This window comes from Passer montanus, unplaced genomic scaffold, assembly GCF_014805655.1.
Source record: "Passer montanus isolate IOZ18808 unplaced genomic scaffold, ASM1480565v1 scaffold13, whole genome shotgun sequence".
In the NCBI taxonomy this organism is placed as follows: Eukaryota; Metazoa; Chordata; class Aves; order Passeriformes; family Passeridae; genus Passer; species Passer montanus.
In genome coordinates, this window is record NW_024359832.1 from 1,086,118 (window position 1) to 1,113,878 (window position 27,761).

Below are 27,761 nucleotides of genomic sequence, written 5' to 3' on the forward strand. Positions count from 1 at the left end.
CCAGTTAAAAGCTAATCAGTTAAGGAAAACTTGCAGCAATTATAATTGTCCTTTTTTTTTTTTTTTTTGCTTCCTCTGTACAAAAAATTGGCTAAACGACAACAGCAACTAAGGCCTGAAAGTTGTGAAGTTGTGGCCAAAATTTTGTCCTTGAACATCTGCTCTGCAAAGCCTGTTTATTTTCTGTTCAGGTGAAAAAAAACGAGCCGTGATTATTTTCTACTCCTTGTCTTGGCAGTCTTATCCCTCCTGCTTCAACAGTGTCCAAGTTAGCCTTAATCACACTGTACAAAGGTAATCAGGCATCTATTATCACCAGAATAGCTGGTACCTAGGAACAGATTGTTTTTCAGATTAGCTATAATGACTCATTTGAGATGCATTCAATTCTCAAAGTGATTTAAGACATCAGTTATGCCTGCAAGTATAAAATTACCTAGTCTGGCTGAGCACTGGAATGGGCTTCAGGCATAGCTGCTGGTATCCCTGAAGCCTTGGATGAGCTCAGCAGTCCACTTTCACAAATCTTGTTACTGGACTGGGACAAAAACTTGTATCATCTAGATGACAGATTTGCAAACTTTTAATTTATATATACTAAAATAATTTAACCAAATGTACTTTTGATTCATAATCATGTTTTTTAAAATTTGAGCCTTTTAAAGAAAACCAAATCACTTTATGAAAAATAATTTTGAGATTTGTAGATTAAGAAAGAGTTCAAGTTTCTTGCTACTTAACTACACTTATTTTTAATTATGAAAGAAGATAAAATTTATTGTAAGTACAAGGAAACCTTGATTTAAAATTAAATAGTAATGACACAGAATCATCAAATTATTCCAAGGGTTTGAAATGTTTACATTTCCTACTTCATTAGGTTGTATGGTAAATTCAGCAAACTATGAGGTATTCAAATATATACAGAATATGTCAGTGCATTTGTGCTGACAAATCTTTAGCAGTCAGTCAAGAAATTTGAAGTTGGTAGATTTTGATCGCTGAATGATACTTTTATGTTATATTTGCTTATTTATCAAAGCCCTCATATAATTTCTAAATTTTGCTGCCATTATAGCATTCCTTGAATTCTTATTTTACTCATTCAACTGAAAGTTAATCTGGTAAACATCAGGAAGAAAGATCCTTATTATGTAACATTAATTCAAATACTGTTTCTTTAAAACTTGATTATTTTTATGAACACAAGATGAGAAAATTCTTCTCAGGACCTGATGAGGTTGATTAATTTAGTATTGTCTTTTGTATCTATGTTTAAAATAAGGTGTTTTAGAAAACAAGGTAAGGGAATTACTTATGAAATTAACATTTTATACAATCACAATTTCATTTGAATTCTAACAACTTGTTATTTTACCCTACAAAAAGTAAAATACCATGAAGTTACGTTTGCCAATCATGTATAAGAAAACAGCAGGATTATACTGTATTTGTTATACAAACTTCTCAAAAATTTTCTTTGACTCAGTCTTGTTCCCCAAAGGAATCTGTATTCTGTTTTCTCTTCCTGTGTTAGTCCTAAGTGTACTTATTTTATCTCAAATCAAATGACAGGGTTTTTTGTGCTGTGGAGGCTTTCAAGTACTGTAAATCTTAAAGGTCAGCCCTTTTTTGGGGGGTGGGTTTTTTGTTGTTGTTGGTTGTTTGTTTGGGGTCTTTTTGGTTTTTTGCCATGACACAGCTACTCCTACAATTTGAAGCAAAATCACTGAATCCATTTATGACACCTTTGACAGGTGTCACTTTTGCTTTGGTCAGGGATAGTCTCTCTCTCTGTCTCTCCCACTTTTTCTCTCCCTCAATATTGAATCCTGAGCGGCCAGTGTAAATTCACAATGCAATGAGGGTTTGCAGTTTTATAGGTCCAGCATGACCTAGAAAATCCATGCATTAGGCTATCTGCTCCTGATTCCAAGTTCAATTCCAATAACATATTGGTTATATAAATAAATACCCAGCTTCTGAAGTGCTAAGCACGAAGACTTCTGAGACTTTCCAAGATGTCAAGTTGTACGTTTACATTCCTGTCTCTTCTTGCAACTTGTTTATAGCAACTATGCTTATATACTGGGGGTTTTTCTCATGTTTTCTGCCTTTTGTAGAGTTGCGGACACTGTCTTCAACACTGTCTCCATCTGGTTGTTTTTGATAATAATTTTTTTATAAACTGAAGAAAAAGTTTATGACTTCTTCAGCTGTAACATCACTAATTGTGCTGTTAGAAATGTAAAGTACATTTTTCCACTGTCTGCTGCCACCTGGTGTCTTGCTTTTTAGATGAGGTGCACTGCACAGGGGACAACAAACACTTGGACATAGGCAGATAAGTTTTTGCAGAATTAGGGCATTATGCCACAGTTAAAAGGTTTAATGATCAAAATTAACCGTAGTCTATTTTTAGTTTATACTTAGAAATTACATATTGCAACTTTGATAACAAAATGCTTTGACTGAAGAGAAAAACTCTAAGTGAAAATTTCTAGGTCACTTATTGACTTAGAAGTTGTTCCCAAAGCAATGTTTTTATTGGAAAAGTAAATAAATATGCAGACTTCAATTTGCAAGTTGGGAAAAATGACTTTTTTATCTACTACACATGGATAAAATAACCTGTTTAGTTATTTGCACCTCTTTCCAGCAAATAGATGCTTTTCATGATGACATACAGATAGCTCTCCTGGCAGCCTTGTCTCCTTCCAGTGCTTTGTGGATATGCCTAAACTGTCTCATCTAATGGAATCTTCCAGGTGAAAATTATGAGCAAACCACTTCTTCGAAAAGCTATTTCCAACCATTAGGTTAAAGGGTTAATTAAATATTAGAGTGATGGTAACAGTGGAACATTGATGTTCCCTTGGTTTAAGACAAAGAGCCTAAAGAACTTTCAAAGCACAGAAAACAGCAAATTTTAGTTGGGCCTGCATTAACACTATGTTGAATACTTTGTTTTATCACACACAGTCTAATTTTGCAGACCAGCATTGTTGTGGACAGGGATTCAGCCTCCTGTATTAGATATAAACCTGAGAAGGAAGAAAGCAAAACTATGTTGTATATAAACTTAGGGGAATTTGCACTTAAAAAAAATTGAAGATTATTCTTCATCAATAAACCTTCTCCTCTTGTGAAATCAACAGGAGAAGGTTCAGTTTCTCTAGACATGGTAGGTTTGATAGAATGTCAGGATGTAAACTTTTTTTTTAAACAGCTCTCATATGAAGCTGGTCAAGCCTAAATTTTAGAGAGTTTGCTGAGCTTTACTTTCCATGACAATACATTCTGAATACCAGACACTACATGAAATGTTCCCATTTGTTGTCCAATTTTAATGCCTGATAAGTTTAGTTCAAGTCTGTCTTCTGTGCTCTTCCATATGGATTGAGTTGAATCCCGACCAAGTTTCCCTTTTTTCCCTGAAGTTGCTTAAATGTGTTTAACTGTATGTCAGTATGAAATTTTAACTCTTTTTCAGCACCCGCCAAGAAAAGCATACATGACATTTATATCACCAGGATTTTTTTTTTAAATACTTTGTAAATTTTCGCTGTCGGTATGTAATCTATATAGTGCATTTATGCATTGAAGAATTTCAATTCTGAGATGGAGTATGTCATTCTTGTTGCATGCATGTGGAAAGATAGGCAAAATTCTTAAATAATTTTCAATTAGAAGGCTGTGAGTGCAAAATTGTTGCAATTTATGTAAATTGCTTCTTAATGTCAGTGGCATTAAGAATTTATTTCTCTGAAGAAAAAAAAAATCCACTAAGCACTGAAAAGTTTTATTAGTAATTTGTTGTTGCTGTTTAAATTGCTGTAATGCAGAGGTGTATACTTCTGTATGGAATTGCATTATTAATGATCACCACAGAAGATGGTGATTGGAAAAGTGAGGTACACAGCAAGTAATCACTACTTCTTAAAAACAAGGGACAATCTTTTTCAAGGATTAAATCTGTGAATATTACTGATATTTTGGAATTTAAAAGTAAATTAATCTCAAAACGTTCTTAGGCATTTTTCTGGAAAAAGGTTTATAACCCATCAAAACAACAGATGGTGCACATTATCAGCACAGGCTTCACATGACTGTCAGTCATGAGATGAAGTCCAAATGCAGGATTTGCATTTTACTCAAGAATCACAGTATGTCATTGGGATTTCCATGTTTTTGTACGCGCCCTCTAGTCTTTGCAGGTCTGGGGAGAGGAAAGTAGCCTGGATGGATCAACACAGCCACAGACATGCTCTGAATCACTGACAGCTGTACATGGAAGCCCTTACTGGGCTTTTTCTCTTACATGGAAGCTGTTTCTCTTGCACTGAGTTTTATCTCAACATAAGTTCTCCTAGTGACATATGCCTTCTCTCTTCCATGCCTGATAGAGCCTTTCACAGCAAGTAATAAATGCCAAACATTTCTGGGAAACTGTTGAAAAGAAGGAATCTGAAATTTCCTGTTAAAATTGTACAGAGTTATATTGCATCAGGTATTGCATGTGTACATCTCACTTTTTTTAGAATTCTACCTCTTTGAAAGGAAACAAGTGGAGGATATGATGGGGGATTAATTATAACATATACAGACTAGCATAAGGATTTTAATGATGTAATTCCTTAAATCAGCATTGAAGATCTATGGCAAAATGAGAAAAAAAAATGTTCTGTGTGAAAGCCTTTCATAAACACTGTAGAAAAAGAAGTATGCATACATTTGTGACTGTTTTCATCCTGCTCAGTGATAACTCAAGATACCTTAAAAATCACCTGGAGTAGGCTTTCAGAAAGGGTCAGTAGATACCTTTGCTGGACAGTATGAAGGGATGGAAAGCAAGAGAATGTGGAGACTTGTTGCAGAAAGCTAGGTTACAAATTTAGTGGGAACTGGGGATAAAGAGCTTTAAAGCTATGAAAAAATGAACTTTTTGCCAGTAGACCAGTGACAAAAACCTGCAACTTTATGCAACCCAACAGTGTTGCATAGGACCTTCAGCTGGGACAAACTTGCTAGAAGCTGAATTGTTTGTTACCTCATAATTTGCCAAGGACACCTTTACTTCTAATTTTGAGTTGCTCTATGAAGAAATCTATTGTATATCTATTAGACTCATTACATCTGTGAGTACTTATTACATCTCCAAGGACTCAGATCACTGGAGAGAAGTAGTCAAACTAAACAGCACAGATTTAAGACCGTCTTGTGACTGAGAGCCTTTACCTTATCCCTTGGCAATTCAGGAGAACAGAAAGATCAGGAGAACAGAAGATGTTTTGAAGATGGAAAAAACAGTGTCATTTCAAGAGTTCCTTTGTAAGGCAATGCTTAGGTTCAGTGGCGCAGTTGCTTTCTGTCTCCTCTGTTTGACTCGAGGAGGGGGTTCAAACCACCCAGCTGTCCCATGCAGTACTGCCATGTAAAGTAGCTTAGATACACAATGACAGCAGGCAATCATAGCTGAGCTGCCAAAAAATTACTGAGAAACCTACTGCTTTGAGTATCTGCTGTGCTAATCTCCAAAGTGATAACTTATTAGTGACCATTTAAACTAATATTAAAAAAGTTGTCTCGACAAGATAGGAATTGTTCTATTTATTATAAAGTACTGTTACTGTAAAAGTGTTTTTAAATAATCCTCTATTATTCATTTCCAAAAGTTTGGTGCTTGATGGGATTTTGGCCTATGTTGAGATGTTATGAAATTTAAATCCCTTTTGGCATAGTTGTATATATAAAAACAGGAAAGATCAGAATTATTTTAAAATTATTATTTACTTTAACTTAACTATGCTCCTGAATCATTAAAATGTCTTTTTTCCTGTTTCTTCTTTTGGTTTGTTTTTTTTTTTCTTTTTTTGGTTTCTTCTTTCTTCTTCTTTCTCCTTCTTTCTTCTTCTTTCTTCTTCCTTCTTTCTTCTTCCTTTATTCTCTGACTTCTATTATTTTTTATGTATTCCTTCTGTTTTCTTCACATTTTCCACCTTTATGATTTTTACTCTGGTTCTGCATCTTGCCTAAAGTCACTATAGCTACTTACACCAAATTGTATCCACCCTGCTCCAAAGTACAGTTTGCCTCCTGCATATTCCATGGCTGTCTTTCACCTGATCACTCCCAGTAAGATCTGGAATGGTTGTGCAGCCACAGTCTTGCTAATTTCTGTAAGCATCTGAATTTCTTCTCCTCTAATATACAGCTGGACAACAAGTCTACCTGTGAATTGAACAAGGTAGAATATTGACACTTAGAGCAAAGATGAGTATTTGATGTTTTCCCAGCCATGGACTGAATACCAGTGCCCCTGGGGGACAAGTACATCACTAATAATTGTTTACACTGTCAGTCTTGCTAGTATTGAATTCAGACTCCATAAATTCACGTCTCTGCTTGCAGTTGTGGTTATTTTAAGTGTGATTTGGGGGGAGGAGAGGGGGAGGGGAAAAATGTGTATTTAGCTGAAGAGAGAATATGCAAAACCTCAAGAAAGAAAAGCTGTATTAAAGGGGAAAGAAACAATGTAATATGTAAATATGTCTTTTGTGAGAATTTCCTGTGTTTTATCTAAGAAAGAATTTCAGGCTTCAGTCCAAGACAAATAAAGGAACACAGAATGAAGGAATGAAGACAGAATTTGAGTAAGAAAAACAGTGACAACAGTTTAATCTTTCTGCCAGTAGATGGAGAGCACAGAAAAGTAGAAGCACTCACATAAAGGAAGAAGGAAAAAACCTTGCATCAGCTTCTTTAAGGGAGTGATAGATGAAAGAAGAAAAAAGCAAGAAGCAGGGTGGGGAGAGGGAACAGACTGTAAATGAGAAGAAAACTGGGGGGAAAAAATGGATTCTGAAAAGTAAAGAGGAAATGACAATTCCTAAAGTGTCAGCTCAGCTTGGTCAAATCAGCTTGTTGGCAGCGAATAAATAATTAGCTTCTTTTATGCCTTGTACACAGTATTCTTTACTTCTGGAACATGGTTTGAAAACGTGGCATGAATAGTTTGCATTACTGAAATTGAATAAATCCAAGTCAGCCTTTTCAAGTACTTTTCCAGACACAGACATGCTGTGAGTGACATCATGGAAAACCTTTTCTTTTTGTCCTTTGCATATACCTCTCTTATAAGGAATTTTCTTCCTCCTGAGCTCTCCTTCTTCCTGTCTCTCATTCACTATCTTCCATGTATTACTTCTTGTTTGCTTGCTTTCTCTTTTTCTTTTCCTTTTCTTGTCTTTCCTTTTTTCTTTTTTCTTTTTTTTTTTTTTTTTTTTGGACTTCAAAGCTAGGGTGGAAGCAAGGAATTTGGTTAGCTCTCTGTTTAATAGTTGAAAGAGCTTGGTTTGGGGTTTTTTAATGCACAAAATTCCTCTCAGTGAGACATGCCACACATTCTGATCTCTCCCCTTCAGGCAGTTACACACTATTAAATATGGGGTTGGAAATGACACGTGTCTGGAAATACAGAAATTAAACAACCTTCCACTTTCTGCACTGCACTATACAATGAAGGTGTTGTAAATTGTTAATTGAATGGCATGGGCTTCTAGTTAGTGGGGCTTTCTATAAATAGAAACTGTACATTCCAGTGTGTTGCCACTTTTTTATTTTCTTCAAACTAACTGAAGAACCTTTCTATGTTACACAGAGATTAGTAAAGTTTTATTTTGTAAAATACATATTTTGTACTCTGAACCTCTTTACCTTCTCTTACCAAGATGTCTTTATGACATTTTTGTACTATTTTTATTTTAAGAGAAGTAAAATCCAGACAACCTATAATGGTACCTGATATTCCCTGTATCCTACCACCCAATAAAGGATGAAATATGATTACAGTATTTTAAATAATACTTCCCATATTACGTAGAAAATAACAGTAAAATATTGCCATGAAGAATACAGAAAGGAAAGCAGGGTACTGCTTGAGATGGAAAGATGGGACATCCTTTGACCACCCAAAGTTCTTCTGAAGTTTTGGATTCCCACGCTGAGAAGACACTATTGTCTGTATGTGAATGGCACTGGACTGGGAAGCTTATTCTCCCATAGCAGTTTAATAGGTGACAGAAAACTGCACATGGGAGACATCTAGTGAGAAATTATAAACCTTTGAGTCTAAAGACTGCAATGTGAGAGTGAAGTAGGGTTTAATTTCATAGAAGGGAGTGGAGTAGATGATGGAATTAATCACTCAGGAGTGCCTGAACCTGCACTTTCTTTACAAATGCACTTTCTTCACAAAGCCATCACTCTTAGTCCAGCAGCATAATTTTAAGCGCAGTGCTATAGCCCTAGGAGTGTGAGCACAGTTTACTGGTATCAATCAGAAAATGCAAGATTATGTGGGATTAAATATACTGTTCCTTTGAAATGTGATGTGTTTCAAAACACCTCAAAAGATTGACTGAGGTAGGTGTCCTTGGAAGACTGAACTTACATATAGCAAAAATTTAAATTTAAAATATTTAACATTTTTCTGCAATTAAATTCAACAATTCAGTATCTGATTGGAGAATCCACAGGGTGATAGATTTAAGGCAGATAGAAAAACACATCATAGAAAGTGATAGAGCCAATTTCATATCCAGCTTTCAAACCATTCAAACAGAACTGTGTTGGCTCATTGCAGAGATTTGTTACACAGTCACATGCAATTTGTCTAATTCTAGTTTTGCTGCTTTGCCAATAAAAAAGCAATTCAAGAAAGATCTAGTTTTGCTGTTGCCAGCACTGAGTGATGTTTCAACTTGCTTAGGGATTTCAGGGTTTTTTAAAACCTCTATTCTTAGGAAAGGGAAAAAAAAAAATCCTTAACAGGTTTCTCACATAGTTTAGCACATCCTGTGGATAATGTCTTGGAAATACAGAAATTACAGGGAAAAAAATCAGAGCATATAAATTCCATGTAAGGAAAGGACAGACCCTTTTTTTTATCTAATTCAAAGAACCTATCTACCTAGAAGCCATTCTGCACTTCAGGAAGACATGTGATTGTCAAACATTGTGAAAATATTGCCAAGAAATAAAGGAATTTGGGGATTTATATGTTCTCTTCCTTGCACTTTTAAAAGGAAGATTTTATAATTTCTTCCAAGAGGCTAAGTTCTGCCTTGAAAGCATAACAAAATTTTCAGAAGTCTAGTTAACTTTATGCTAAAAATTTCTCTTCTGTAAGCAACATAAATGTTTGAGAGTCAATGGGATTAGGCTTGTAAGTACTTTCAAAAGTATGTTGCTCTTTTGCTCTTTTTCTTTTTATGTCCCAAAGGTATTTGCACTTTTCTGAAGTAGTTGTTCCCTTCATCCATCTGAACATAACACACAGTACTGAATTCAAAACATCATTTTTTTAGTCATGGGCTGAATTTTGTGCATACATAGAATGCAGGTAGTTTTTCCAAAGTGCTATCACAGAGAATCTCAGATATTTTTCCCCAGTCCCCCATGATATTTATACCTTTATTTTATATATTTATGCAGAATATTCGGGGTTTTTTTTCCTTTTTTTACCTTTTTTTTCCTGATTGTTCCTTTGACACACCTATTGGAAAATGTTTAGCTGATAGATGAGATTATTTGCCAAAGGAATTTTGAAGACCAAGAACTTCTGAAGAGCAGGACCTTGAGTCACTGAGACAGAACCGATATGTCTTGTAACCTTATTCAGAATTTCACAATCCTTGCTAAACTGCAAGATAAGGGCCAAAGGCAACAAACCAGCAGGAGCCAACTCAGAATGTGCCAAAGTTCATAGAACAGTTGCTTCAGGCTAAAGTTTGTTGACCCTTAATCACTGGGGGTCATCAGTGGTTCTGCTGCAGGGCCCTGCAGAACGTGAGCCCCATCAGATCTCCGCTGCTCCTGCCCTGGCTGCCGGTGGGGCGGAGAGAAAGCCGGGACACGCGAATTCCACGGCAGCGCTTCCTCCGTGCCTGCCCCCAAGAATGCTTTTCTGGGTTACCATCCTTCCCTAACACACGTGTCTTCTAATTCTAAACTTCCTTAATCTCTTGCAAATGGTGTAGGTGGGGTTAATCACAACACAGGCTAAAGATTCCTTCCAGTTAGCATACCTTGTATGCTTTAGTACTGTGTTTTGTCATTGACTGATATTAATGTAAGCACATAGGTACACAGTTTAAGTTTTGAATCATTTTTTGTTCAGTCACAGTGATAACATTGTTGAGAAATGCCCTTTTCCTGTTAAGCCTCCTTTGACTTTTAGTATTACCTTCAATAACTGCATTACACCAAGTATGTTGCATTGCTGCATAATCCTGTGAAAGACTGTAGAGAAACAACCGGCATTTCACACTCCAGTGTTGCAACAAATTCAGCATGCAAGTATGCACTGACGAAAAACATGATTTGGTCTTGTGGTCTGTAATAAGATACCCAGTAGTAGCTACTAAAGAGTAAATGTAACAATGATGCTATTCATGATATAGTAAAATCTTTAATGCTTATTTTTATGAGCTGTACTATATATTTGGAGAGTTCACAATTTTTTTACAAATGTAATCTTTATGACAGTGATAGAGCTTTAGAAGATATCTCATTACTGAAAGATAAAGGCATTTCAATATGATCCATGAAGAACATAAATTGCATTAAAAAAGTTCTTCAAAAGCTCCAGAATTGTCAGTGATTCTCATAATCCTTTTATATATGACAGCAAAAAAAAGAGAAAGAGGCATAAGGGCATATTGACCCCTGGAGCAGCAGTGGGCTGAAGGGGCTGAATATTTTGGAAATGATGATCATCTTTAGAAGGAAAGTGGAAATGGGGAAATGAGAAGGATAACAGCAGTTCATGTTCCACTAAAAATTAAAAGATTAAACAGTTAATGAAGAAAAAATACCACAATATTCTAGATCAAAAAATATTCAATGTTTTGTAATGTTCAGGATTATGAGAGCCTAGATGCTTCAGAAAAATACTCATAGAGTAAGATTCACAATTGTGAGAAAACCCAAAACACAGGAAGCTGGAATCCTTCACACTTTTCCTCATGAGGGTCATGCCCACATATGTCAGCAAAGCTTTCTCATTGACTGTTCCAAATGCTTTCAGTACTGTACTCTTTCCTGGGATATCCAAAAATGTTTGATATCAGTCAAGATCCCAGTGTTCCCAGAATAATTGGAATGTTATTTATATGACACAAATTATCATTTTCCTTGTACTCCCACATCAGTGTGAATGAGGCTTGTTGCTTTATGCTGGTTACATTCCTCCTGGTGTATGGGTAGTTCTTCTGCCCTCTCTGTACAGGATCTTGCACAATGAGGTTGTGGTCCCAGTCTGTGGCTTTTGAGTGCTTCAGTAATACAAATAATGTTGTCACTACTTAAAATACATTTGTGAAGTGTAATCATGTCTGATCTCGATGAGAACTAAAGCAAAAATACAACAGGCTACCAATATCACCATTATTCTCATTTTTTCAATTGCTGCAAGTATGGTGTTTAATTTCAGTAACAGTCCTATTTCAAGAAGATTTCAGTCTAAAGACCAAGGTAAGGCAGCTCACACTAGGAGACAGACCAAAAAAATCACAGAATTGTTAATGAGTGCAACATTTTAAAAAACAGTCTCTCATTATCTTGTCTTCAAACAACAGTGGGCTAATGGCAGCATTTGACATGGGAAGGAACACTTATAAATATTCGGGGAAATAATTGCTGGATGCAATGAATGACTGTATTTGACAAAATAAGCCAGTGAACAAGGCATCTATGAGCATGTTTTTGATCCAGGAAAAAAGGCATACTGTGAGAAAGAAACAAATAAGCATGGTCACAGGCTTTGTCAGAGTTCAGATCAGAAGCAGGGAATAAAACAAAAGCAGTGAAGGTACAGATTGGACTGTGTTAGGTGAAATATGAAGGTGATATGAAGGTGATGATTGTTAATTTTCATCTGAAATTGCTGGGTGTTGACTATCTCTACAAATGAGAATCAGAACAGTTTTAGACAGCAGATACAATGAATAACTTATATTTAATGTTATGGAAATGGCATAAATATATATAAAAGCATCATTTGAGAAACACATGTAATATTAGCTATGATGGGAAAGTGTTTATGAAGAATTAGGTTAAAAGTTTAAATGCAAGTCTTTTTATTGATGGATTGAGGAATTTATTAAAAAAAGTCTGCACTTAATTTTTCCTAGTTTTAAGGGGTTTTTTTAAAGATTCCCTCTCCAGCAATTAAAGAGTGGATTTTTTTCCTTTATCTATATGAATAAATTATACCTTTATCTTATTCCATGTCACTGTCATCTTCTAGCAGACGGCCTTTAAGATTTACTTGGAAAAAACCACAAATTTGCATTTTGTGGTGTCTGGTGATCTTACAGTACTATTAGCAAATTATATCCCAAAAATGTTATCAATATCACCTTTCAAAATGAGAAATTGGCTCATTTCTTCCCACTGGTAAGTCACCTTCCTGTGTGAATCCACATGGAATATGCAACTTCCATAAAATGCATGGGAAATTCTTTCTTAATTCCTGTTGAAGTCTGTGTGGTTATCTGAAGTTCCCACAGAAGATGTATGAGCTACTAATACTAATCTCTCCTTAATGTTTTCACTGAATTCTAATAGCTAGAATCAAAGTGGTAATCACACAGTTACTGTGTTTTTGTCCCATGGGTTGTGTTATGTGCATGTACAAAATTCCCACTCTTGCAAGCATCGGTGCAGGTCAGCTATAATGTCCAGCACTGGGAGCTCTGGTGTTTACCAAGCCCTTCATTTCCACCTCTTCAACGAACATCTGCTCTGTCAGTTTCTAGATACTCTGGAATTGAGTATCTCATCTAAATAAGATTTTCCCAAGTAGTGCTGCTGTCCTTCCACTAAAAGGCAGTACCTGAGGAAAATTTTCCCAGTTCTGACTGTCACTCTCCCAAGTCTTGGCTTGGGAGAGTGACATCATCCATCAGCTGTTCATTAAAACCATACTGATCCCCGTGTGCTAGAGGGCTGTGTTCCTCACCTGCAGGAGGAATTATTCCAAATGAGGGAGACATTTCTTTGTAGGATTCCTGCTTCACTGCTTATTTCATTTTGGACTAAAGTTATTTTTAAAGATTTTGGTAATTTAATTTATAGGTAATAGACAAGTTGTTAGCACCGAAGTTTGTATAACACATAGAAAATAATTCCATGTAATAAGATCTTAAATTACTTTGAGAAAATTACTTTCAAGTAGAATAATAGAATCATTAGGGTTGATGATCTAAGATTCAACCATGAATCTAACACTGCAAGTTCCCCCACTAAACCATGTACCCAAACACTACATCTATATGTTTTTGAACACCTACAAGAGTGATAGCTCCACCATTTCCCTGAGCATCCTGTTCAAATGCTTGGCCACACTTTCAGTGTGGATTTTTTTTCCTTTTCTTCAATCTAAACCTTCCTTTGTGCAACTTGAGGCCATTTCTTCCCATCCCATTGTTTGTTATTTGGGAGAAGAGGCTGATCCCCACCTTGCTACAGTCTCCCTTCAGGTAGTTTTGGTATCACAAGCTGTACAATGTTACTAGGTATTTTAAAAATAGGTTCAAGATTTCTTTTAACCTGGTTCTTCTAACTAAGCACTACAAAGGCCAGTTGTTTTATTACTCCTTTCTATAACTGGCAGTAGGAAATGTACTTTGTCTTGTTGGATTTGTGACTTAGGTGACAGAAGTCTTTCTGAGAATGAGGTGGCTCAACACTGCTTCCTTCTCACATGAGGTACAACATGACACAGGCATGTCATGACCCTTCTTTGATGGGGTACATTCAGTTGGTTCCCAGGCACCAAAATTGGTTCTCAAACTTTATTTCAGTAGCTGGTTGTAAAACTGACAGGGCAAATAAAGCATCTGATGAAAGTGAGATTGAATTGACCAAAGAAACATCAATTTCTTTAGCATTTGAAGTCAGAAAATATATGGGAAGGTAGTCTTCAGTGATCTAGGAAAGGATTCAGTGCTTGCCAAAGTCAAGGAAGACTTCTCACTGATTTCTCTTAACTTTAATTAACAAAATTACTGTGGTAGATCTGTGTTCAGGGTTTTACATGGGATCATGATCAGTGATAACTCCTGGAAAAGTTCATTTATCCACCAGTAATTCAAATTAAATAAATACTCAGATATGGAATTTAGGTTAATTTTGTCACTTCAGAAGTAAATGCTTTTATAGTATATCATATCTTTCATTCCTGGCAAGCACTTGGGAATCAGCCCAAAGTATAGCAAGTGGTTTGATAACTGTGTGTAGGAATGTGGAAAAGATATCTAAGAGTGACTGGCTTTTAAGTCTTGCCAGCAAAGGCATAAGAAGATTGAGTCATTTGCTACAGAATGCAATTGAAAGTTCAACCTTGTATTACATTAATGGCAAAAGAACAGTTAATTGTTACACCATACACAAGAGAAAGTTGCAGATTGGAGTAATCTCAAGTCTTGAAAACAAATTAGGTTATTTCCTAGGGAACAAGATTGGATCCACCTTTCCATGTCTTTGGAAAGATGTGTCATGATTTCAGAAGTCTCTCTTGTTCCAACACTTCCCATCCACAGTACTTTCTTTCTTAGGTTATGAAAAGATTGAGATTTGTTAATGACTCAGTATGTCAGCAATTTCCTTGCTTTAGATTTTCAGGAAAATAAGAACTAAAATAAAAGCTCACACTTTATTTCGTGACCTCTAGACATTGGAACAGAATGAATATCCCCAGCTAGTCAGGGGTTTCCAAAGGACAAAAGGCAAGCTGTACCGTTGTCTGAAGTATTCATCATAAATAAAATAAGATACAGACCAGAGAAGCCCAGGGATGGTACGAAGACTCTTCTGTTTAGCATGCAATCACATTATTAAACAAATCTACAAGAGGACTCGCTAGATACAACCAGGTGAAATACTGATTTATTTTTCTTTCCCTTCATCATAATGTTCTACCAAAAACATTTCTACCTTTTTTCTATCTGGATTATTTAAATTAATTTAACAAATTAAATAAATTAACTTTTGACCTGCAACCTGAACCTCTCCTGAAGACTACTTCTTTAATGCATGGTAGACATTTTTCTATAAGACATAGAGATCAGAATAGCTGCTCTCTTCTACTTTGTTTCGTGCAATTTTTGTGAGAGGGAAAGAAAAAAAGAAGAAGAGAAGAGAAGAGAAGAGAAGAGAAGAGAAGAGAAGAGAAGAGAAGAGAAGAGAAGAGAAGAGAAGAGAAGAGAAGAGAAGAGAAGAGAAGAACAGCTAATTACAATGTTGAAATCCTCTAAATTTTACAATACATGGGTATGTTAACTTGAAAAAGAAATAGGAATAACAGGAAGTGATAATTCTCAGCACTTTCAATACTTTTTAATCAGTGATGGTCTGAACAGTATCTAACTGCTTTCAGAACTTTTTTATTTTGTAATGGAAGCCGGAAATCTGTAGCTGCAGCAGCTTTTCTATAGCTTCATATGAGAGAAGAGAGCTGTTGAAGACAGAGGCTATTCTGAAGAGCCCCTCTAGTAATGAAATACTAAATCAATCTTTTGTGACATATTTTCCTAAGTCTCAACTTCCTAATAACTTAACTATGGAATTTTCAGTATAGGAGAAGAAGAAATACCAGGAAACGTGCTGCAAGGTATTTATTTGCCAGCATTGTTTCTATGTATATAGGAACAAGTTTCTGGTTTCTCCAGAACTAGATGCTCCTAGTGCCAGGATTTCAGGACTGCTTTGTTAGGAATATTCAGGTTTCATAACACTCATACCAATCATGACAGCAAGTGTTAAAATACATGTATTTTGTGTGGTGTTTACTAAGCTGAAAGTTTGGATTGTTTAGTCCTGTTCAAATGTAGCTTTGAGGTTATGTACACTTGTAAATACTGTCACATTCTCACAAACATAAATTGACCAGACTGCTTAGAAACCCACGGAAATTTCTTATTACTGCTCATGGCAACATCATCTTCTTCTGCTGCCATTATTTGTTTTCTTGATGTCTGTGGAAAATACTGTGAGACAATTTGTCACATCTGCAACAACTGTAAGGGTATACTTTGAGCCACCCTCTTTTTCCTGCTTGGATTTCAGGCTTGAATTTATGCATTTCTTTGATGTCTTCACAAGAAATTCTTATACTTTGTAGGACTCAGTGCACATAGCAGGAGATATATCAGCTTCTAATAGCTCCCAGTCCTTTGCATTTTGGGGAACTCCCTGAAATATAATTTATTCCAGTTTTCATAGAATTTTATTTTTTCCTCAGGCTGAGTGCAGAACTGATTTTCTGTGTTCAGTGATATTTGGCATTATCTTCTCAGCCATTTTTTCCTGCATCTAAAAGGGTCATCCAGATTCCATTAGGAACTCAGAACAAATTTATTCTGCCACATTCTAAAAACTCTAAGAGGCAAGCAGTTTTGAACTAGATACCTTAGCTAAAGATGTCAGTTTTAACGGCTTGGCAATTTTAAATTATGTTAGTCCAAACTGCTTTCAACCCATTTCACTGTCTGTTCTTCCAGCTCATAATTCCAGCTTTCAAATGAGGCTATTTTGGGAGACACTGTAGAAAATCTTCTGAAAGTTAAGGTACATTATCTGCTCTCTTCTTGTCCATATTGCCAGTGATTACATCTTGAAAGATAAATCAGGTTGGTCAAGGATGATTTGTTCTTAGTAAATTGTTGATTGCTCCCAATTGCCTTCCTGCGACTCACGTCTTTGGTAACGGATTCCAAGGTCTGCTCCGTGCTCTTTCCCTGGTCTAAGATGGGCTTACAAGGTTAGAGTCATTGTTTCTTCGCCTCCTTTGAATAGAGGTGTAAGTTTTTCTCAGCCATCAGGAACACCCCAGAGCTGTCATGGTTTTCCACTGATGTAAGTTTTCCTGCAATCACATCAGCCATCTCTTTCAGTATGCCTGGGTAGATTTCCTTAAGTCTCACAGGTTAGAATACATTCAGTTTCTCTAAATAGTCCCTAACCTTTTGGGTTCTCACATCGGATGTTCCGCTCTTTTCCAAATCATGTCGAGGTTGTGAGTTTAGGGAGTAGAATTTGACAATGAAAAGTGATCAGAGTGGTGCAAATTTTGACTAAAATAGTCATTTGACAAAACAATGGAGAAATAGGCATTAAAAAGGCAGACTGAAAAATCTTGATCTAATTTATCTGTGGGTTAGCTTATCACAGCTACCACTACATTACTTAAAAAACAGGCAAATATAAATAAAACTTTCATTTTAGACTGCTGTTTTGTGGTGCAAATTTGGACTAAAATAGAAGTACAAAACAATGGAGAAATAGGCATTAAAAAGGCAGACTGAAAAATCTTGATCTAATTTATCTGTGGGTTAGCTTATCACAGCTACCACTACATTACTTAAAAAACAGGCAAATATAAATAAAACTTTCATTTTAGACTGCTGTTTTGAGAGACACAGCAAGTTTTGCAGCTTGCTGCATGCACAGCTCATTTCTTCATGTAGTGACTTCAGGTTGTTTAGTTTGAAGGTCTAAAGTACATGAGTGGCCAAGAGTATTGCATTCTCCCATTCTTCGCAATGAAAAACAAGGACTCGTGCAAGAATTGCTACAGTGTTGTTGTTTTGTTTGTTTGTTGGACAGTTTATTTTCACTGTCATGTTTCTACTTACTTTGCTGACAAGACACAAGAATAAAATTGGTTTTTTAAAGAGATACCTACCCTTCCTGCAGCCATCCGGTAATTTAAATTTATATTTTACAAACTAAGGATTAAGATGGGTGGATAAAAACTTTTGTATTTCTCTTACTCATATAAATCTTTCCACAAAATCTTGCTTATATGAAATACAGCTATTTTGTCATAAATCTGCTCCACCAGTCAGCAGCCTAAGTGCTTTTAAAAAAGCACCTTTTCTTTTTGTGTGATGAAATGGAATTTGTAGCCTTTTAGAGTTTTTTTTGCACTATTGTAGTGGTCAGGATTTTTAAATGTGTGTGAGAAATTGGTTCTAGAAGAGTTGAGTGTGAACATAAGGTTCAGTCAAGAGTGTATTGGCAGAAAATGCTTCATACTTGTAATAGTCCCTCTTAACTAAAATACAGAATAATTCAAACTCTCCTCAGGGAACTGGTATTGGTATGAACAGCAAAAGTATACTTGGACTCTTGTGCGCTGTTTCCCTCTGGAAAGTTTTGAAAGCTTAGAAACTGTGAACTACACTTTTGTAATATGCCACATAAAGTTTGGGAAAGTTGGAAAAACTTAGGAGGAAGCTGCACTAGTTAGGCATGATCCTGAGGAAACACAGGAAATGCTCAGCACTTCACAGAATTGGACCCTCTTAGTACTCTCAGGATCTGCAGTGCATCTGTCTGCACGCCTGAGTGAGATTTTCATGGGAATAGCGTGGGAACACAGACATTGATGAGATACTTCTTTGCTCAGAAACCAAAAATAAAATTCAGAACAAAATAAATAAAGCAATCTTGAAAGAAGAACAATTTTAGAACTTTTGGAAAAGAAAGGAGTTTAAAAGGCTCACTCCATATTAAATGCAGCAATTAGTAAGTTTTGATAGCAACCCTGCATTTTAAGAGTAGATTTTTGTTACCTTTTATGCCTGTCCATATGTGCCTACACAGAACTGTATCTTTAAAAAGGAAATCGACACAACTCAGACAGGAAGATTATGAGCCAGGCTGCCCAAACTTGAGGCTTCACTTACGAAAGCTCTGTATTGTGCTCTGTATCAATAACAATTTCTTTTTTCTCATGAATTAGAAATGTATCACGTATAAAAAACAAAAATGTTTGGAATTTATGTTAGATAAATGAAGACAGTATTGAAGCATCTCCAATTCCTAAGTATCTCATGAAAGAGTTTACAAAATAAGGATTTTTCAGAAAAAGCATACCTTCACCAGCTCTAGTTGGCCATTCTTTAAATACAATATTATTATACCTGTTAAATAAAATAAAAATTTCAATATCATTTTTATACATCACAATGGTATATTGAGCTGTGCCTACTCTAACTCTCACTGATTCTAAAAATCAAAGTCTTATAGACAGTTGAATTAAAATATGGAACTTCCTACATTTTAATATCAGAATGCAACCTACTGAAATACATAGCATGTTAGATCATTTAGAAGCTAAAAGCTTAGTAACTGTAAGAAAAAGGTGTATGTGTTCAAAATAAATTAACTTTTTTATGTGTTAATCTTGTAAAATACTACACTTTTATACATGAGGTATAGAAAAGTCTACCATGATAACCAGAATATTTGAAAGATTGTTTTTAGGCACTTCAAAGACCTCAAACATTTCTTTTAATGGCAAAGCATTATTTTTCACATTTTAAATATAAGAAAAATTAGATGTTTGTAAGATTTTTAAGAGGCAAAAATTATTATCAGACTACTATTGATGTATTAGGGACACACCACAACTATCTCCAGAAGTCTTGCTCTAAGAAAAGGAATAACTACTCTGCCATTTACCCATGCAGTAAGCTCATCCTGACTTTAACCTGCAGCACACATAGCTGATTATTAACATGTTGAATGGAACCCAGAATCCCCGGCAGAGAGTTGCAAAGCTCCTCCTTCCTCCCAGGTTTTTAAAATATGTCAGCAGCATGAGCAAAACTTCCCAGATGTATTTCTCTTGGTTTCTGTGTTTCTATGGCAGCTTAGCTGATGGTTCCTGAGAATAAAATGGAATTACTGCAGAGATGGAAGACATGTGGCTTGTGTGTTGTCTGTGCTGGTGTCTTTCCGTGTAGGTATGTACCAGGAGAGGTTAGTTCAGGCATTACTCAGTTAAACAAGGTGTTAAAAGTCCCTGAAGACCTGTAACAGGAGTTGATCATATCACAGACGTGGAGTACTGATCTTACAGTAGTACTTCCAGCTGAGGAAATTATATGGCAGATGAAACATATCTTTCCTGATTTATTAACTGTACCAGACGAACCAGGTATTGGGGAATTTGAGCAGAGGAAATTTGATACTCAGTTTTAACAGAGTTTTGATATAAAAATAGAAATGGATATAATTGGATTTTTTTTCCTAAAGAAAGGAAAGGGGATTAGGTTTTTAGCATACACCAGCTGTGCTGATGAATCTTTTGTCATCCAAAGATGATTTTCAAGGGCTTGGGGTATTTTTTAGAGGTTACATTTTTATATATGGATCAAAAAAACTATTTTTAATCCCTTCCACACGCTCTTTTTGAAGTCAAAGCACCCATTTCTTTTCAGGAAAAGAAAGCTTTCATGTTTACAGGAATTTGGGGGTTTTTATCTGTCTTTGGGTTCTTTTCATAAATTTCTACTTTACATCCAAAAACTGTGGTTTTGATTTACTGATTCTGTCCCCCACAACCTTGACAAATATTTAAATGTTAACAGACTAGGTATGCAAAGAGCAAAAGAACTCACATCATTTAATCTCATTTTCTCTTAAATGACCTAGAATTATACTGACTTGGTAAGATTACAGTATTGGTTTTTGGTTATTTTTTAAGTTCATGCTTGTTACATGTGCGTGTTGGAGCATGAACAAGCTGAGATTCCAAGAATATGGAGTATTACAGGTAGAATGTTGTAATTTTTGTTCCACTCCTTTTTACCTCCACCTCTTGCCCAAGATACAACCATTGTCGTCTTGTGTGCTTCTAGTTCTTGTCATTTTTCTTTTCACTGTAAAATAAAATAGGGTGGTTTATGTTAATCTATGTTTCTCTATCTTTTAGTAAACCAAAAAGAGACATGATATATATCACATTGATCAGGGTTGGTGATAACTTGCTGAAAAACATTAGTTTGACACTTACTCTCTTATGCTCAACCCTGCTACCTTGCAAAGTTAGATGTATTTTTTTCCCTCAATCAAACACTCCCTTGATGCTCCCAAACCCATCACTGTTTCTGTCAGCAGGCTCCTCCTCTCCTCTCTCCATCACCCCATGATTAGCATCACACCTTCAGCACATCTGAGCAAAGTACTGTGAGGCTCTGCAGAAAGTAAAAGTTTCATCATGGTAGAAGAAATGTAACTTTTGTAGTAATTTATTCTTTTATGCCTGAAATAAAGCTCAAGATTAAGAGCCTCCTGAAGAATCTGCTTTAGATCCTTTCCCAGCTGGTCTAACAAAAGTAATATCACAGTGACTGAATACTCATGAGAGTGTAAGCATCAAGATTCATTCCAAAACATACATACCATGTTTTAAAAACTAGCTTCTTGGGATGTGCTTTTTAAGTTTATTTATTTAGAGAATTCCAAGCAGTTGTAATAGTCTGCTGTAGCTAAAAATGGGAAGAGGCTCTGCAGCTGGGATTATCTGCAGAGATTCAAGAGCTCAAACTCACACAGGATGAATCTTAGTAAATCTCAATAGATGCTGCTCTCTCAGTAGGTGTCTGCTGCTACAATGCTCTACAACTGATTTTCTTTTGCAGAATTTCAAGCTGAACACAGTGAGGTCTCTACATTATGTATGAAGTACCAGTACTTCATACATAATGTTCCAGAAACTATTGCAGGATTATGGCCACTACCGTCAGTGATATCTAAATCCAGAAGAAAGATATTAGTGGAATACAAAAAATGTAGGTGGCAATCGACCACTGAATTTGGGCTGAGTGTCAGAAAGATTATTAGAATCAGAGTGCTCACTTACATAGCTGATGATTTCTACAGCTAAGCTTTTTTCAATTAGCTCATGAAGATGCAGCATCAGTGTTATGATATATTCTGGCACTGGCAGCCAAGGGGTCAATTTCCTCATTTTCATATCTGCACCCTTCAAAATTAGTAAAAGTGACTTGCTTTTCTCAGGATGAAGGGCAAAAGACTCCCTTGTTTCATTGACATGGTTAAGGAAAGACAGGAATTGCAGGATTTTAAATTCCATTTTATTCTGCAAGTAGGTGTTCACAGTTGATTTGTAACTTGGATTCATCATGTAACAGATTTTAACTTCTATCATCACGATACTATGAATATTTTGTTTACATGAAACATGTTCTGTGGTTGTAAGTATTATATATAGGGGGATGAGTAGAAACTGAAATCACATGGGATTCCCATCAGCCACATAGGAGCATTCCTCAGACTCCAGGGCTTTAAGACAAAATCACATTTGTAGACATTACATGATGTTGAAGCTAATGTGAAACATGAGACTCTAAATATCTTTTACTGTTGTCTTATAGAGCTGCATGCCTTCTGGTTCAGTTTTGCCAGTGTTGCAGGGTTTATTGATATGTTTGTTATTGTAAAAGGTTTTATAAGATAAATATTAGCCAAAAAGTTACTTGTAAGCTTGGGAAAAAGCTCTCTGTGTAAATGAATCTTAATAGAACAGCTGGTGATTGATGAAAAGCATGAACACTCTTGGGGCTGCTCCAGTTCTAGACATAGTGTGTCACATCTCAGCTTTGGTGTTAATGTTCAAGTTATGGGTTTTTTTAGGGAAGAGATACATATGCTTGGGGGAATGGAAGGAAGAGCAGATTTTTGTTATTACTGAAAGCTATATAACTGTTCCTTAACATTGAATTAAAATTTAACTAATCCCATTTTCAGGTATTATATGTCCATCCCAGAGAAATCGAATTCCTTATTTCATGAACTCCTGTGACGTTAAAACTTTGCTTTTATTTCAAGTTGAGTCCTTATATATAAAGAGGTTGAGGTCTAGCAATTGCTAATTTGAAAAAAAAAATGTTTCTTGCAAAATGTGTGGCAGTAACTCTTGGGCTATTCAGGAATCCCCAGATGCTGCTGTGAAATCTTTAATATCTCTATAAAGAAAGAAATTACTACTTTATTATGGCCAAAATCTACTTAATGGTCTGGACAGCTGCAGACAGGCTTTTGCCTTATCTGTCATATGAACCAGCTTCATGTGGTCCTGGCAGATTTCAGAGCATGGGGAGCTTACCCTGATCTATGGGAAGCCTGTGATAACACCAGACAGAGCACAAGGCAGCTATCCTGCATCCTGGTTCTGTGCTTCCATTCCAACTAGTCACACTCTGCCAGCTGAATGACACAGACAGGGGAAATTACCAGACCACCCTAAATGAAGGCTTTTGGCAATTGCCTCATGGAAGGAGAGCTGCCAACCACCCAGCACTAACTAGAAGAGGTCTCTGTGCATGACCTGAATGGCATAAAGAGGCTTGAGCAAACTGAAATATCCAGTCAGAAAACAAAGTATAGAGAGACTGGAGGACAGCACATGCAGGCAAGCATACAGCTTTGAACTTCCACTAAATGTAAATTCACAGTGTTGTCATAAATTTAGCAAGACACATTAATTTCTGTGACATTAATTTCTTTTTAAAAATGAGATTATTTATGCAGCTTTATTGCTGGGTGGACTTTAATTGCCTTCCGCTCTACTCTTCAGTAAAATTAAAGACCACAAAGAAAAAACTTGCTAAATTCCCCTTCTAAAGCTAGTCTGTCCTGAAAGTTGATGGTTTTATTTTTTCTCTTTCCTCATCCAGATGGGAAAAAAAAACCCTTAGACTTAAAAACTGCCAGTTTAATAAAATGTTTTGTAAATAAGCCTGAATGATAAACTAATCCTTACTGGTTTTTTTTTTCTTATATTACTGCTAATATTTTTTTTCAATGCAAATACCAAAATGTTATGCACTTTAAATTAATTAGAATTTTTGAAAGGTTTTCAATGTGTTTGCTCTCTTAATCTCATTCATTAGCATGAAAGGATTTCATTTCAAAATATCAGAATTTACCAGTAGAGATACTTACTCAAGTGTTTTAGTGTAATGGGAATATATTACTTAGAAAAATTCTGCTTATGGACTGCAGTATTTCCCAATTCCAAACCATCTGATGATCATGGACTTTTTTCTTTTGTGAAACAACCCAGTTAATTTTTAATTACTACTTATCAAAATTTTTAAAATTGGCACATACCTTCTAAATAAAATAAAATTAACAGTCTATTAGTCCAGATTATTCAGAACATACTCTGATTTATGATAAACAGAATAGTGCTTAAAATTTGTTTTCTGTCTGAACATTTTTGACATCAGTTTTAGAATACAAACTACATCTTGTTTACTGAAATAGAATTCTCTGTCTGGGGAATAGACAGATCAAGAGCAGTCCTGCCAAGAAGGACTTAGGGGTGTTGGTGGGTGAGAGGCTGGACATGACCCAGCCATGGGCACTCACAGCCCAGAGAGCCAAACGTGTCCTGGGCTGCATCCAGAGCAGCGTGGGCAGCAGGGCCAGGGAGGGGATTCTGTCCCTCTTCTCTGGTGAGACCCCACCTGCAGCAATTTGTCCAGCCCTGTGGTCCCCAACACATGGACATGGACCTGCTGGAGCCCAGATTAAGGCCATGATGATGGTGAGAGGGCTGGTTGAGGAAAGGCTGGGGTTGGTCAGCATGGAGAAGAGAAGGCCTCATTGTGGCTTTAAGTACCTAAATGGGGGCTTATAAGAACGATTAGGAAAGATAAGGAAACAAAGATACAGCTTATAAGGAAGAGGGCACAATTTTTGGCAGGGCAATGGTGTTGAAAAGAGGGTGGATTTAAATTAGATATAAGGAATAACTTTTTTAGAATGAGGATGGTGAAATACTGAAGGACGTTTCCCAGACAGGTGATAGATGCCCCATCCCTGGAAACATGCATGGTCAGGTTAGACTGTGTTCTGAGCAACCTGATCTAGTTCAAGATGTCCTTGCTCATTGCAGAGGGGTAACCTCTAAATGTCCCTGCTAGCTCAAACTATTCTATCATTCTACAGTCTTTAACATACACTTTACCGTCAGATTTGCACACACAGTATATTTTCAGTGACACAGTTGCAATACAGCAAGGATGCACACAGAAATTTCACATAACATTTCAAGTAAGATTTTCCTAATTTAAAAATCCCATCATCTAATTTGGAAGAAAAAGTTGAATATATTTCAGCAGTGGTCTAGTTTTTTCCTCTTTTTCTCTCCTTTTTTGTTTGCTTTTCTTTCTTGGTGTTGCTAAGAACACATATTATTAGAAACAAAGAAAGGAGTCTGAGTTTTGGAGATGTTTGTTGAAATCTTTGAAGGATATGTGTCTGGTTTTTTCTAAAACACATGTGATCTGATCATACAGAAATTGTTAGTCCAGCTCTTCGGTTCTGCAAGGAGAGTGAGAAATAATGTGAAGTTACAGTGAACCCATCTGGTCAAGCAGGAAAATCCGGTTTAATTGCTCTATTGCCAGAAATGTTAAATCACTTCCTGGGAATGCAATTCATTTGGAACATATGGAACTCATTGGAAGGTCTCCAGTGAATTCAAAACTGTACTGAAGATGAGAGCATTTCTCATAAGTAACAATCATGTTTTCCCACTGGGCAGCATGTAAGCAGCATGTGTAGCTGTATTAACAAAAAACTAAACAATAGGAGGACTGTCTGAGATCTTGTTCAGCAAGATTTACTCATTATTTACTTTATTTTAAATTTTCAAGAGATGCTATGTCCATTTTGGCTGCTTTCTTTCAGCATTTAAGCAGCAAAAGAATGTCCTGATTAAACTTTTAGCTCATTTTAGATCTTAATTCAGAAGCACTGCACTCTAGAAAACAGATATTTGAAAGCAATCTACCTCACTCTGCCTTTCAATTTTCTGGAACTTAAAGTGCTTCTTCATTCTACTAAACAGAAATAGAAATTTTGTGACTTCCACATCTGCCCTGAGGCTTGATTGTTTTATGTATTTCCTGCAATTAAACCCTAGCAATCTTTAAGACTGCCATTTAACAAATTCACTAAAATGTATATTTCATTGTACATCAACAGGTTTTAAAGATCATCAGTTATAAATACTGTATATTTCCAGGAAATAAATTGATGTGACCAATGGCATTATTAACAATATCTAAATCTGATATGCCAATATGAACAAAAATCTACAAGTTGATGTGAATGATGATGACAGCATTTTAGGAGAAATTCATTCAGTCTAAAGGCACTGCCAGTGACTCATGGTGCAATAGTAAACATGACCAAAGTCCATTCAAGTCTATCATAAAGCCAGCAGAAAATCATCTTCTCTATTTGTCATTATCATATCCCCATGGAGTCCTGAAACTGCTTCCTCTGAGCTGTTCCTCTTGGCTTTGCATTTCAGCCTCCCAGAGGCTGTCCACATCAAATTGTTATCTCTTTCCCATGACACTGCTTGTGATTTCAGTGCAGACACTCTTGGATGCCACATCTTCAGCCACTTCAGTGTTCTCTAAGCTCTTCTTAGAGGAAGCCATCATACCTTTTCTAGCTAACAAAACTCAACATTAAAGTGTGATGATAACCTGTTCCCATCTTTCCTTCTTTTATCCCAACCCTCCCATTTGATTCACACTAATGTTCTCTCTTTCTTTCTTGTGCCATTAAGGGGTCTTTTTTTCCTGTATGTTTCTTTCTCACCTTCTCCTTTTACAAAGTTCTGTCTTTACAAATGTCCTTCTTGGATTAGTGTGAATAGTGAATCTGAGCTTTTCTTTCTTATTTGCTTAATTATCTTAGCCAATGCAACCACTTAAGTGTGGGAAAGAGGATTTTTAAAATCATATCAACTTTTTATAAAAATTCATGTATTATACACTTTTTCTTTTTTTGAAACTAAGACCTTGATTCACTCTGTGATTTTATTGTTTCTTTGGCATGTTAATTTTTCTTAGTCTAGTTTCTTCAGGCTTTGTGGCATTACTGATCCTTCTTCTGAACAAATATGTTTGTAGAATGCAGGGAAAATGCTTTTCCAGCAAGAAACTATTTTTGGTTTGAATAATATTAGTCTGGTTGTGTAATATTTTTGAATGTCAAAATCAACCAACACACATTTAGCCAGACAGAGTACAGGTGAAACAGAAAGAATCACAAAAGGCATATATTAATGTATAACATCTAAGACATGTTCTAGTACAAATTTTGTTGAAATTTGGCCCAGAAAGTTCTATGAAGCACTATTGTATACAATAGGACAAATCAAATGAAATTAAAATTGCAAAGTCTGTTTTGAGAAATTCTGTAGTAAGACTGAAGCTGGTTGCTTTATTTCTGTCCATCTCTCTCCTTTTTCTTTTTCTTTGAATCTGCAGCAGGAATATCTGCTGAATAAAGGCTAGGCTAACATAAGTGAGAAGGAGGCAAAATTGATACCTTAACTCATGAGGCAGCTCTGCATACACTGTATTCCCAATCAATTTCTCATCCAGCCTTTCTTACCTGTATCCTATATGCACATTTTAAAATTCTTTTCCTATTTTTGACATATAAACTTCACTTTACTGTTCATTCAATCTATAACCTCATTTTTTTAGGGAAAATACACTCAGAAAGTTCTTCTATATTAGTCTGAAAGAAAAGTATAATATTAAACATTGCAAAAAAAAGAAGTTCATATAATTTTCCAAGTCCAGAAACAATTACAGCCAATATAAAAACAATTCTATATACTTGTCTCTGAAAATTTACACAAAAAGTAAGAAACTGGTATGTTATAGAACAGCACATATTTGAGCCTACATAAGAGAGATTTGGCATTTCTGTCTAATCTTCAGCCACACAGATTTCGTTTTCCTCCCTCAAATTTATGAAGTAATTTCCCAGTGGAATTTTGTGATTGTGTGTTCTTAGGATGATTACTTCAAAATGTAATCATAATATCTTATTAACTCCATCTC

At 35.9% G+C, this 27,761-nt stretch overlaps 1 protein-coding gene across 4 annotated transcripts in view; it reads left to right on the top strand.

Annotated features, from left to right (window-relative positions):
- The window catches only part of DLC1 (DLC1 Rho GTPase activating protein), a 244,253-nt gene that overhangs the window by 89,909 nt on the left and 126,583 nt on the right, over positions 1-27,761 (top strand). The gene's annotated exons all lie outside the window — the stretch shown is intronic.